Raw genomic sequence first — 11,961 nt, 5'->3', positions numbered from 1 at the left:
GAAGGAAGGAAGGAAGGAAGGAAGGAAGGAAGGAAGGAAGGAAGGAAAGGAAAGATGGAAAGAAGGAAGGAAGGAAGGAAGGAAGGAAGGAAGGAAGGAAGGAAGGAAGGAAGGAAGGAAGGATCCATCATTGTTTTGGGCCCTGATTGGCTCAGAATGAATGCAAATAGCAATTGTTTTAGTTCTGGCCAGAAACCCTGAGGGTCTCCCCTCCTAGATATATATTTTTTTAAAGAGGCGATTCTTTGCTTCTTTTCTTATTAAGCCTTAATCACTGCATAGGCTTTGCCTCAGACAAACTGAGACCTGTTAAAGACTTAGCTTGGAAAGGCCAAGGACTCCCACTGCATCCTGGGCCATCTCCAGTTGTCCTGATCTATACCTGGCCACCGAACCCAGATGGCTCTGGTGAAAGTGAGGCTGGTGACTTTGCACAACCCTCCTTAACTTAAATCCAATTCACTTGCATGTCATGACATCACCTTCCTGATGTTATGGTCCTCTTAGAGAAGGAAGGAAAAACAGCAGTAGCAGCAGCAACAGTTCATGAGTCTTCAAAGGTGTACTTCCTATTAACAGTCCACTAGTAGTTACATTTAACTCGTAGTAAAGTGATTTACTAACATGGCATAGAGGGAAAAAAAGTTACAATTTTCCCTATAAAACTGGGGTGTACTCTCCCAAAAATATACATACTAGTCATGAGAACAGGAGGCTCAAGGATCTTTCATCCTAGAGAATGAAAGGGTGGCATAAAGTGTGAAGACTACATTATTATCTTGTTACCCTGAGGACACTCAGGGAAATAATTTTTTCTCTTCCCTACCCTTCCCTTCCTTTCCCTTCCTTCCCTGCAGGACCCAGAGTGTAACAGAAGGAAATTGCAATCTATTGTCAGGGTTAGGACAGGCTATCACAAAAACTCATAGCACTGTTATGGATTTTCAATCACACATTTCTTAGAGTCACTGAGTATCAGAATTACAAGATAGCATAGAGATAATTTTATAGAGGAAAAAACAGACAAGTGAAGTTACTCGTCCAAGGTCACAAAGGTAGTTTGGCTGAGCCAGAGCCCTGTGTATCTGACTCCCAAGTCTACTGTTCTTTTGGCCAGACCGCATTATTTACATAATCTCTCTGAATTGCATATAATAGTTGCTCATTGTATCCAGGTCTCAATCCTTTGACTAAGTACATAAAATTCACAAAAAAATCTATATTTCAAGAACCAGTACTTCTACTTCCTAGATGAAAAATCCTGCTTCCATTCATACTACTTTTCTCACCTTTTCAGGCATATTTGGTGGTATTAGTGGAAACCACTGGATAAGGTAGATAAAAGTGTCAAGAAGGGGATATAAGGTCTTTATTAGACAATAATAAGATACAGAAATTAAGTTTGACTCCATGGTTAGAAATTGATTACTAGCCAATGCCCACAACAGTGAAAATAGCCCCAGATCTTATACTTTATATATTACAGATACTTTCTTTAAATTTTAAAGGACTTTTACATATACATTATTATTTTGGATGCTAACAAAATTCTTATTAAGTAGGCAAAGCAGCTGTCATAATTCCCATTTTGTAAAGGAAGAAATAAAGCCCATAGGAGATAAAGTGGCTAGTCTGATCACCCAACTAGTAAGTGACTACAGTGGATGTCACAAAGATATACATTAAAGGTAGGAGTTGAACCTAAGTTCTTTGACTCCAGTCATTGTTCTTTCTTTTTAACACTGGGTTTGTTTGTTTGTTTTTTTTCTTTTCATTAGGCACTTTATGGATTATGTTTGTTTACACTCGTGTTTCTGAGCCTGGTTGTTTAACTAGGAAGTTGTGGCTTGACCAAGAGCCTAAAATGAAAGTTCTTTTCCCTTCACACATAGGTTTGGAATCAGGAACATCTGGATTCAAATCCCTGCCTCTGGTACTTATTGGCCATGTGACCAGAGGTAAGTCATTTAACCAATCTAAATCTCAGTTCCTCATATTTAAAATTCAAGTGTTGAACCAGATAGCCTCTAACATAACTTCTAGCTCTATATTATATATTATGATCCTCTAAACCTATATATAAATTTTAGAAGGCTTACATCTTCTATTAGGAAGTCAGGCTCATCATATATTTTTAGATCACTCAGAGCTCAACTGCAGGCACCAGGTCATGAGGAAACTGTGAGAATAAATGTGTATGTTTCCCAAAGCAAAATTTATATTTTTGTTTGTTTAGTTTTGCTTTTCCTCAATAGATTTTTGTTCCTATAGATGCTTGGCCTAAGAGAGGCATCATTACATTGTCATATTCTGTCCTGGAAATGTCAGCAAATTGATGGCAGAATGCAGAATTTCAGAAAGCTAACTGGGTTTTATAAAAATTGAGTACTAACTATTAAGTTTAAGTTACATCTACTGCTACTGCCACTCCTCCAGGCTGGAATGCAGTCCTTAGAAACCTTTACTGCACCTTGTCCCACTTTTATACATTCATGCCTCCTAATCTGTAATACAGACTCCATCACTTCAAGAAAAGCAGAGATGTACCTATTCACTCAGGCTTCCTACTCATAATAGATTTAGGATTTTAGCCTCTCCTCACTGCTTGTCTTATTTTTTTTTAACATCAGCAGCACTTTTTTTTAGTGTCTTTTGAAGTACAGAAAGTACAGTGTGCTCCTCTAGGTAAAGAGGTATCAGGTGGGAATAGTTTCCTAAATGAAATCAGATTCACTGCTGCCTACCTAATACACAGGCAGTCTGGAAGGGACTTTGAATTTAAAGCCCAACTCAGTTATGTTACAAAAGAGAAAATTCAGGCCCAGAAACATTGAGAGATGAGCTCAAGGTCACACAGTGCTAGTGGTATAACCATTATTAGAGATGACTTCCTGATTCCTAATCTGGTCCTTCAGTCTATTAATTGCTCCTTGGTGTTTTTGTTTCTTTTTCATTTTAAGCTGATTAAGGGAGAAGTCCAGATCAGTAAGCAAACACAACTATTTATCATCATGCCTCCTAGGGAATGTTTCACGTCCATCAGCATCTATAAATATATATGACTAGTGTAAACTCACAAAGCAAATGTACTGTAAATCCTTTTCATTATTTCCAGTTCTATCTTTCTCAGTGGTATGTCATTGAAAATCTTAATGAGTTTACAGATGATCCCTTTGTTTAAGGGATTTTTTTAATGGATTAAACCATAAACGTCAGGATTCTGACATTATAACAGCACCATTCGACAACTCCCAAGGGTAAAATAACTTTACCTAAAAAAAGGACTGTGTGCTCTTAAGCACATTTTTAAATTTATTCCCACATTGTACTCTGTTAACAATGATTGAACTGGTGTTAGCTTATTAGAGCAATGACACTGAGCAGGGAACTTTTTTTTTTGTTAAATAGACAGAAATAATTAAAGGATTTATGTTTTATTCAGGCCAGGAATTCCCAATGTGGAAACTCCCTCAACCAATACAGATCATGACCTATCTATGACTTAGAAGTTAAGTCCTAGAGATTTGCCTGAGACACAAAGCGCTTTGACTAAAGTCACACAACTTGTAAATGTCAAAGATGGAATGTGAACCTAGGTCTTTCTGAATCCAAGTTCAGCACTTTATCCATGATATCATAGTGCCTCTGATCTACTGAATAAAATGTGTCTTAAAATATAGTTTATATAAGAATCTATGAAACACATGATAGTCATGCAAGTGGAAAGAGCCAATTGTCAACCATGCGACCTTGGTGAAATTACTTCTCTTTTCTAGGAGTTGAGTTATTCATTAAAAAAAAGAGAGGGTAGGACTAGGTCATACCTAAGTTTTCTCCTAGCTCTAATGTACTCTGATTCTATGAGTTTATGTTACAAGTAAAACAAGGTTATTAATAGATCAAGTATTTGAATTCATATAAAAATTGGTCTTTTGAAGTACTCAAATTCTCTTCCTAGTAGTGTTGTGTCACTAAACATTATATCTATAATATTATAATAAAGAAGGGTAGGTGAACAAAACTACCTATTAGTATTCTTTAAAGGGAAAGAGGAAATTTAAGCTATCAGACTATTTCTTAAAACTCATATTGATTCTAGGGAATGATTTTTAGCTAGTTTTTTTTTTTTAGTGAATTCAAAGCAGGTTGTCCTGAATCATCTTCAAATTGTGTTACATCAAGATCCTCCAGAGAAATAAATCTTCAGCATCTCAAAATAGCTCTCTCTTTGTGCATTCTGTACTTCAAAGGTTGGATGAGATTCAAAGCTCAGTGGCCAAATCTGTGGTTAAAAAGGGAAGAGTCCTCTTCCAGGGTTTGTGTGCCATTAACTTAACTCTTTGAGTTAAGAAAAGTGTTATGTTCCCAAGGACATTTGCTAGCCAGCAAAGGAAGGCCCCAAAACTCTTATGTTCTGGTGATATGAAGTCACTTGGTTCTTGAAACTGAACTTATCTCTGGTTTTTTGGAATGTTTCTTTACATTTTTTTTTCTTAACTGATCAGACTGCAAGGAGGATGCATTGGTCATTGGTCTACTGCTAACAGTCCCACAAACATCTGTGCTCTTTACTCTCACATCAGCCGAACAATTCATATTTTATGGAGCTTTGAGGCTTTTAAAAATCCTTTCCTCAAAGAAAGGTGAGCAGTGTAGCTCACAGATTGCGACTGTCATTTTGTAGATGAGAGAAAATAGGTTCAGAGACATGGAACGACTTTCCTATAGTCACATAGCTAGCGAGGGCAGGAGTTGGTATTAAAGACAGTTCAGCTAGGTGGTACAGTGGATAGAGTGCTAGGCCTGGAGTTAGAAAGATTTATCTTCCTGAGTTCAAACCTGGCTTCAGACACTTTCTAGCTGTGTGACCCTAGGCAAGTCACTTAACTCTGTTTGCCTCAGTCTCCTCATCTATAAAATATGCTGGAGAAGGAAATGGCAAACCACTTCAGTATCTCTGCCAAGAAAATCCCATATGGGGTCATAAAGAGTTGGACATGCCTAAAATGACTGAATAACAACAGCGACATTAACAGCCAGGGCTTCCAACACAAAGCCCAGCATTTTCCCTATTGTGCCAGGATTACTTACTTCCACACAGAAGAAAAGTCAGGTAGTAATAGCAGGTGTAGGATCTGTCACTAACAAATGGAACTTGCTCCCTTTCTAGATGGTATTGTCAGGTGGCAGCCAAGTTATTGAAGTGCCATCTGCGGCAAAGGCACTGAGCTACCTCCTACAGCTGCTGCTGGGCCCTATTCCCTGACCCTCTGTGAACAATCAAAGAATATCTTCCTATGGGGGGAAAATCTATCTCTCGGTCTCTTTGTATGTCAACTGAGCTTCCTTTGAGATGTATAGCCTGTAAAGCCTCCATGGGAGATCTTTAAAAATACAAGGTAATCAAGTAGTCTGATTTAGGCTTAGAGATGTAAAGGGGCAGGGGGATGAATCAGAGACCCTTTTGGGATCTTTTCTAGATCAATGAGCCTATGGTTTATACTGTAGCTAAGGGCAAAGCTAGGCAAGTCCAACTTCAATCTTATAGAAGGTTTAGGGACATAATTATATCGTTCTTTCAGAGATACATGCCAGCAGTTGCTATTAGAAAGGATACACTTAACAAGCACTATCTGGTTTCATCTTAACCCAGAGCACAGTTATTAGCCTGTGTTTGGTAGTGTCTATGTTTATACTTGAAAGTCAAGAATATTTTATAAAGCACTTTAAGGTTTGAAAAGCACTTAACTTACACTATCCTAATCTCAGGGAACTATGAGGTATAATACTCTAGGTATTATCATTCCATTTTACACAGGAGGAACTGAAGACCAGGGAAACACAGTTAATAAAAGTCAGAGGCAAGATTTAAATCCAGGTCTTCCCAACTTCAAATCTAGCATTCTGACTATGCCACTTCATATTTCTGTGGAATCAAGTTATTATTACTTCATAGTGTCTGGCACATGGAACTATATAAATGCTTATTCCCTTCCCTTCTCAAACCCCCCATAAAATTGGCTTTCTACAATATGGAATTTGAGAAAGGAGTTCATTTAAACTAAAGAATGTGATTTAGGCTTATTTGGATAGATTGACTGGCTTCCCAAGGAAGCAAAATATGCATGGTCCATAAAAGGAAATATTTGTTCTGGTGCTGGGCCATTTGGACTGCAGATGCATACATCTAATCATCACTTTAACATTACCTTCCTACATACTGACTTAATGAGAAATAATCACCAAGGTAATGATGCCAAAGGCAACTTTTCTCTATGAAATATAGTAGTTCAAAGTTCAAATTCTTGATATGTGTATGTCCTATTACATTTTTCAATAACCCCTTTCAAGTTATTTGATGGAAGAGAGAAATAGTAGTACAAAAATGGTAGGGACAGAGTTAAGTTAGTGAGCATGACTTTTGTGGTCATTTGTCTCTTAGGAACACCAAAGCTTGGACATTCTACAGTGCCCATGCCATCAAAAAGTCTAAAGAGAACTGTCTTTGCCTTTGGAGCAAAACTAATCTTTGCCCACTCCCTGCTTCTCACATTTCAGTCAGTTAATCAACAAGCATTTATTAAGCACTTACTATGTGCCAGGCACTGTGCTAAGCTCTTGGAATACAACTATGAATTATGTTTAGGGATACTTTTCCACTGCTCTCCACCAAAGGTTCTGAGTCTATGATGTCTATGCAATGCTCAGCAAATAGAACCCTTAAAAGAGATTAAATCAAGAATTAGATGGAAGACTGGATTTGAATGCTTCCTCAAGAACCTATTAATTGTGTGACCATGAACAAGTGACAGCATCACTGGGTCTCAGTGTTTTTATTTGAAATGATAGAGATAGGAATTAGACTTGTAATGTCATTGGTATTAATTTCCTCACTCCTAGGTGAGGAAGCTTCCTCTAAGAAAGCAGGTCTAAAGTGGAAACTATAGTCTTATAAGAGTGGCTCTTAAACTTTTTCACTCTCAGGACCTTTTTATTCTCTTAAGAATTTTTGAAAATCAACCCAAAGAGCTTTTGACATTTATCATGATAGAAATGAAAATGTTTTTGTATTGTTATAGAATAGTGTTATCTTCATGAACCCCTAGGAAGAGACCGGGGGACCCACAGGCATTCCTAGACCACACTTAGAGAGGTGCCTAAAGCACTAAAAATTAAGTGAGTTGCCCAGGGTCATATAGTTCATATGTATCAAAGGTACACCTTGAACACAGTTCTTCCTGACTTTAAGATCGAGCTTCTATTTACTCTGAAGTGAAGACCAAGTAAGATAAAGTATGTAAGGTACTTCACCAGTCTTAAAGTGCTATATAAATGTTGGCTATTATTATTATTAATCATAAAGTAGTGCTCTAAATAAAATTAGAAAATGGTCTTTGGGAAAGAAACAAAGTAATGACCTTGAAAACATGGTACTTCATCACACCTGTGAGGCTGAAATTGTCTATAAAATTTCATTAGGATTTATTATGCATCATTAAGCAAATATGTACAAAGCACAAAAACTGCAAAGGCCTTCAGAAAGAGCATTTATGGTTTGTTACCTAAATTAGTACTTCAATATCATCCAAATTGAAGCTTGAAAAATAGTATTTAATGGATCTTTTGAAGCTCCCTCAATTGTCCTGAGTAAATATGAGTTCTATAGATGCATTTAGCCATCTCTCTGTGCTATCTGTGAAGGATCACTTGACAATTAGGACTCTTTAATTCTGACTTAAAACAGATTTCATTTCATTATTCCTTCTTTTTTCATTTTATTATGCTCATGCCTTGCTCTCATTAACATAACATAGTGTTGGCAGCAAAAATCATCTTTTTCTAGATTCTTTGGCATTTTGGTATAAATGTAAAGAATATTTTCTTGCATCTGTACTTTCTTTGGTGCCTTTTCACTTCAATCAATTTAAATTTGGCATTAAGAATTCTCTCATCAATCATGCGTGATAATCTATAGAAAGCAGCCAATGCTTCTTTCCTTTCATCCCATGCCCTCTTATCTTTTGTAGCCAGGGCATGGCAATATCCCAAAGATAACTCAAAATGCCAAAAAGGAAAACCAGACTCAATACCTGATGTGTATCCACTAGAATATATGGTATGTCCCAGGGCCTAAAGGGTAGCCCAATACCAAAGACACTCTTCAGATCCTAGGTGAATCAAAACTCTACAAAAATAAAGTGTGGGAAAGCATATCTTTGTTTTGAGCTACAGAGCTTTATATTTTCTTCTCTTTTAAAATCTACCCCTCTTGGAACTCATTCAAAAATGTTACAGTTAACCTATGACCTGGGCTAATTCACCTTACTTTTCTTCTGCAAAATGAAGGCCCTGAGCTAAATGATCTCTAATTCCTTCCAATTTTAGATTTCCTAAGTATTTGAAAGATACCATACTAGAATTTATGTTTTCAAGAAAACATGTTGGTAACATCAAAAGCCTCCTTCCTTCTCTCCACTGTTCCCATATCCCACTCACAAAAATCAGTAAAATATGGTACTCCTAATAGGTTGCCAGCTCTTAAGAACCCTAGAGGAAAATAAGCAATAGTTTCCCTTTATTACTTTCAGGTAACAATTTAAGTACTCTCTTTTCACTTAACAGATAAATGAAACAAAAGCATGGAAAGACCAAGTGATTTCCTGGCTTCCCTCTGTTGATTATTTTTTATTTGTCTTACATATAGCTTGATGGCATATAGTTGTCATATTTTGTCTTATTAGACTGCCTTTTTTTCATATGTCCAGCACTTAGTATAGAGTCTGGCACACAGTAGGCACTTAACAAATGTTTATTGACTGAGTAACTAAAGTCTAAAGAAAAAGTATGTTAAATATGGAGCATGTAACCACAAGGATTACTTTGTCTTTTGGTCCTCCCATTGTCCTTTATAGTCTGTGATAAACATAAATTTCATAGTTTAAAAAGTAAACCTGATTGCCCAAAGTAGCACTGCAGATAACACAGGGAATTCAAGAATCATGCAATTAATCTTAGGATGTCTTTTTTCTCTGAGGGTTCATTTTCCAAGTCCCAGCAGTTCTAAGGTTGTACTTTGTTTTGGTCCCTACCTGGGATTTTCTTGAAAGGAGATATTCTCTGCTCAGGTAGATAAGCAACTGTTGTATGTTTTTGAGTTTCAGAGTTGCATAAGAAAAGAGAGGTTAAAGGATTTGCCACTATGTGCTACAGACTGAACCTGAACACATCTTCCAGATCTGAGGACAGATCTCTGTCTACTACATCAATTTACTTTCTTATGAGATTTTGGAAGGAATAAATGTTATTATAACACAAACATTTTCCCTAATCAACTGACCAATTATAAAATCACATACATCTCAATTATTCCTCCTTTCAACACTGATTTAGTTCTCCCTCATCATTTCTGTTGTTCTTTCTCTTCTAAAGAAAGCACATGTGCATATTAAAGGATTAAGAAAGGCCCTTGGAAAAACTGATTAAGTACTCAAATATTTTTGCAACAACTATAATGTTTATGATGTTCTACAAAACAAAAATGTCAATTAATGATGTCATTATCATATCATTTAATCAGAAAAAAATTATATCTGACTTTCCCCCAATCAATACTTGATTCATCCTTTGTTCCTGCCAAGAATTCAGACTTCTTGTTAAATATAGGATAACACGAACTTATTTTATACATTTTCATTTTATTTCGTGAAAAATTCCCAATCAAGCCAATAAAATCTCTTTTTTTTACAATTTACTATGAAATGTTTTAAATGTATTCACTTTAACTGTATTCTGTTCCAGTACCAATTAGCCTGAATATAGAGATAACAAGGACTACTTTAATGTGATTTTAAAAATTCCAACATGTAAGATAAACATATACTATTGATGTAGGGTTTTTTGAACTTTTGCAAATTTCTAACTTAGGCTTTTCATCACTTAGAAAAAGTATACTGAGCTCCTCCTTCTTGTCTATCATCTCTAGGAATAATTTGGCAGTGTTTGCATCGTCATTTCTGTTCTTGCAAGTAGTGAGTGAAATGCATTGGAACTAAGTTGAACAATCAAACTACAGGATATACTCTCTTTATTGAACGAGTGGAATCAGGGTCCTACCATAGTTAAAACCATGGAGAGTCAACTGTTCAAGGAAGATCATTAGTTAGCAATTCCCATTCCCAGTTTTGTAGCATGCCAAGGAATCTCTAATTATTTTAAGGGATATAATGAAATTCCCCATACCTACTACCAAAGCAAACAACTTTTATTTTGCTTGATTCCTTTTATTTCCTTTTACTTTAATTGAAAAGAAATAGATATGGGCCATCCAGAAAATGGAAGATATGTGAACAAAATCCAAGAAACCTTTATCAAGGTGCCAAAAGCTTGTCAAGAGCTGCCTAACAAAGAGGATCAAAATTATAATCTTACTGGTGATAAAATTCCATTAGAAAGAAAACAACAAAAAATGACAGGCATCGTTATTCTGTATCCATTCCAAGAAGCATAAGCATTCAACTAAACTAAGACTTAAAAATTTGATCATTTCGAGTCTTTGTGGCAAGAGCACCTCATAAATGTTATCTGTGGATTAAAGAAAGAATTTGCCTTTTGGAAGGTAGAATTAATTAGGTTTTCAGCCACAGATCTTTAAGCAAAATGCAATTTTTCGTTTTTCAGTTATATTTTCAGTAGCCTTTCTACATGTTTTATAATTCCAAAATGTTAACTGGACTATTTTTCCTTCTTCCAGTTCCTAAAGACTTTCACCTTCCTAAGACTCTGAAGTGATTATTTTTTCAATATTCTTTGCAAGTGTTAAGAGTCTAAAGGAAGCTTGTCAATTTCAGGGTACATGTATGCATGCACACATGCAAACATGCAACTGTATATGAAACCTATCCTATGATCTGGATTAGTAAGGATAAATTTTTCCATTTGTATTTTAAAAGAATGATTTAAATTAAGAGAACATTTTAAAAAGCCCAGTGGAATGAGTTGAGAAAAATCTATGTTTGCTTCTATGAGTAATAAGAAACCTGAATCAAACTATGATACAATAATATATGTACACATATACAATTTAAAATATTGTTCAAAGATAAAATATTTCCCTTACATTTTAGATCCCCCAATATGTTACCATGTTATCATTGTGATATAAACATATTTCCTATGTCAGCAAACACAATCTCCTTTTTTTTTAAACAATGAATCTTGCTAAGTCATGGATTCAATTATTCAAGTAAAAAAAGGAGAAATGATTAGAAGAGTAGAATATTAAAATTTTAAAATAATAGTATTTCATATTATTTTAAATGGTACTTTGGTTCTTGTAAAATATAATACATGTATAAATAATATATTTCATTATATATACAAATACATGTGGATATATAAATGCACACAGTGTTGGACATGCCAAAAGTTATCTGGGAAAATATCTCCCAAATAAGAAAGATCAGATCATTTGTTGTCTTAGGAAATCTTTTTAGTTCTGTTTGGAAGAGTGCCAGATATTTCCCATTTCATTACCCAAAGGAACACGTATATGTATTTACAGATTCACTGCCATCAGTAATGCAGTTTACATGACGAAAAAAAGAACCCACACCCTGGCATTGTCTATGATGCTAGAACTGTAGTTTCATGTAGCCTGCTACAAACACTTCATAAGATCAGAGAATTTGATCTACATGCAGGGGTTGGGAACATTAGAGATGATTCTTTCAAACTCTTCATTTTAAAGGTGAGAAAATAAGGACCAGACAAGTTAATTGACCTGCCTGAAGTCATACAGATAATAAACAACAGAGATAGAATTTGCAATCAGTCCTTCTCTAATGGCATGCCCAGCACTCTTTTCACTGCACTCTTTTGACTATACTTCCCCTTCCCCCTTCTCCCATCATCTACACACACACACACACACACACACACACACACACACACACACACACACAC

General features: G+C 35.7%; 1 protein-coding gene across 2 annotated transcripts in view; it reads right to left on the bottom strand.

Moving 5' to 3' along the window:
- Positions 1-11,961, bottom strand: part of GABRB2 (gamma-aminobutyric acid type A receptor beta2 subunit) — a 245,171-nt gene that overhangs the window by 186,784 nt on the left and 46,426 nt on the right. The window lies entirely within an intron of this gene.

Source organism: Vombatus ursinus, unplaced genomic scaffold (genome assembly GCF_900497805.2).
Source record: "Vombatus ursinus unplaced genomic scaffold, bare-nosed wombat genome assembly UNPS02014863.1, whole genome shotgun sequence".
NCBI classification, from domain to species: Eukaryota; Metazoa; Chordata; class Mammalia; order Diprotodontia; family Vombatidae; genus Vombatus; species Vombatus ursinus.
The sequence above is the reverse complement of the archived record's forward strand: the minus strand, read 5'-3'. Positions and strand labels throughout refer to the sequence as shown.